At 37.1% G+C, this 2775-nt stretch overlaps 1 non-coding gene across 1 annotated transcript; it reads right to left on the reverse strand.

Moving 5' to 3' along the window:
* Positions 1-2003: 2003 nt before the first annotated feature.
* LOC112427395 (small nucleolar RNA U13) lies at positions 2004-2105 on the reverse strand. The gene has a single exon (XR_003018927.1). It is a non-coding gene; the product is annotated as a small nucleolar RNA U13 (small nucleolar RNA).
* Positions 2106-2775: the final 670 nt, after the last annotated feature.

Consider the following 2775-nt stretch of genomic DNA (forward strand, 5'->3'; position numbering starts at 1 on the left):
ACTGTGAGTTCAAATACTAAAAAATAAACTTAATTGAAACTTTTCAACAAATTAGCCAAATCTGGAGGGTCATAAAGAAGAAGTCACTTGTTAAAATAAATAAAAAAGAGCAAAAAAATCAATCTTTTAGCCTATTAGTCCTGTGCAAACTTCTCTGAGACAGAAAACATCAGATAAAAAAAATTTCACTCATATAAACCATTTTACTAATAAAAAAGGAGAAATTATATATAAAAATGTCACTAATTAATTAATATATCTAGGCAATAAGCACAACCAGTAGACAACATCACCAAAAGTGGCAACCAGACACAATACGCCTCTTGTTTGAGGAATGTAATGAAGAGTCTTGCCAAAAGTTGAAGAAAAGATTTATATTTATCTATATAAAACTAGTAGAGATTCATGTATAGATAGATAAGTTTTTATATATAAAATCCCTATATCTATTTGTATATTTATATAGATTGATATATTTATGTAGCTAGATATACATTTATTTAAGGATTAGCGGCCGGGCGTGGTGGCTCAAGCCTGTAATCCCAGCACTTTGGGAGGCCGAGACGGGCGGATCACGAGGTCAGGAGATCAAGACCATCCTGGCTAACACGGTGAAACCCCCTCTCTACTAAAAAATACAAAAAAACTAGCCGGGCGAGGTGGCGGGCGCCTGTAGTCCCAGCTACTCGGGAGGCTGAGGCAGGAGAATGGCGTAAACTCAGGCGGCGGAGCTTGCAGTGAGCTGAGATCCGGCCACTGCACTCCAGCTTGGGCGACAGAGCGAGACTCCGTCTCAAAAAAAAAAAAAAAAAGGATTAGCTACATATTTATGTATTGACTCTATAAATCTCCTATATTAAACAATCAATTGATAGCAAATACAGAGGGCAGAGATGTTAAAATATTCCTTGGGAATATGTGAAAATTATAGAATCTTAAATACTTTGCAAGTAAAATGGCCCAGTTATATTGTGCAACACAAGATTGCAGGAAAATAATAATTTATGGATGGGACCTGTAATAACAAAAACTTAAAGTCTATAACCATGCTCCCAAAAAGTTAAAATCAAGCCTAGTATTTAAGAAAACTTCTTGAGTTATTAAGCTGTAAAATAAAGCGAGCATGATTACCATTAAATATGGACAATGGTCACAGCAGGGCTGTGAGGTTTTGATTGAGATCAGGCACGTTGAGAGGTTCAATAATATCTGGAAAGACTATTTACTGATAAAAGTGGTAGTTACTAGTTGAACACATAACAATTTATTAAGTTGATCATATGTTTTAATATTTCTCTGTACTATATTTTACAATAAAAGAGCTTTTCATCAATAGCACTCAAGGAAGTAAATTGTATGGCTCAGAGAATCTTCAGTAAAGCTGATGATCCAAGCTTAACAATGAGATGAACCTTAAGATTTTTGGTATTTAAAACCTTAGGCAATAACGCATCACAGGAACTGTCAACTCAGGACACTGCTGCAATGGAACTGCCATTGTCATTGTCACTGTCACAAGGCTGCTTGAGAATAGAGTCTATGGCTAGCCTTGCTGACACTCTTTTTGTTGGCACTGTCTCTAGATTTAGAATCCTTGGTAGCAAAGTCTGACTGGTCAAGCCTGCATCACAGCCTGAGTACATTATAGTTCCTAGGGGACAATAAAAATTAACATCTATTCTTCTGAGATACTATCTTCTGATGTAGAATTCAGCCCTGCCTCCCTTGAATATTTACCCTGTGAACATCCTCTAATTGAGTAACGAGTATAAAGTTTTGGCTCCATTATCTACATCAGGAGACAGATCAGTCTTCATCCATTTTCTGTTGCTTATTAAAACAATCCTGGAAACTGGGTAATTTATTTAAAAAGGAATTCATTTCTTACAGTTTTGGAGACTGAGAATTCTAAGAATGAGGGGCTGGATCTGGTGAGAGCCTTCTTACTGGTGGGAAATCTCTGTGGTGTCCGAGTTTTATTTCATTTTGACTTTTCTTTTTCACATCAGACAGGTAATGTACTGATATCATAGCAAGGATTTAGGGAGCCAGATCTCATATGAGCATGAAAAGACAACAGTCATATTTCTGAACTACAAATGGATCTCAGCATGAGTTATAGAGGATATTCAAACCATAGCAAGACCTAACAACTTCTACCTCTGTGTAGTTTATTAAACTAGCTTAAAAGGAAATAGGGAAATTATATAGAAGTGTAATAGTTTTAGAAGATGGATTTGGTGACATAATAGCAAATAACTAAAGAGTTTTATTAATGTGGTGGCCATAGCTCTTTTTTCTGGGAACCAAAAGTGTTAGATTAGATCAAGAGGAAAGCCAATATTAGAGGAACAGAGATCAACACAAGTGGTGGTCCTGAGGCAGAATAAAATATGCAGTGAAAAGGGTATCTGAGATGACACTAGGATGTAGGTAAAAGCCAACCCAAGGGCCTTGAAGTCTGCATTATGCTGACTCTTTTTCCTTTTCCTTTTTTTTTTTTTTTTTTTGAGACTGAGTATCTCTGTCACCCAGGTTGGAGTGCAGTGACACAATCTTGCAAACTCAGCCTTCGGGTTCAAGAGATTCTACTACCTCAGCTTTCAGAGTAGCTGGGATTACAGGTGTGTGCCACCATGCCCAGCTAATGTATATATTTTCAGTAGAATCTGGGTTTCACCATGTCAGCCACATTGGTCTTGAACTCCTGACGTCAAATGATTTGCCTGCCTCGGTCTCGCAAAGTTCTGGGATTACAGGCATAAACTAGCACAT

The sequence above is a fragment of the Macaca nemestrina genome, chromosome 16 (genome assembly GCF_043159975.1).
Source record: "Macaca nemestrina isolate mMacNem1 chromosome 16, mMacNem.hap1, whole genome shotgun sequence".
Taxonomy (NCBI): Eukaryota; Metazoa; Chordata; class Mammalia; order Primates; family Cercopithecidae; genus Macaca; species Macaca nemestrina.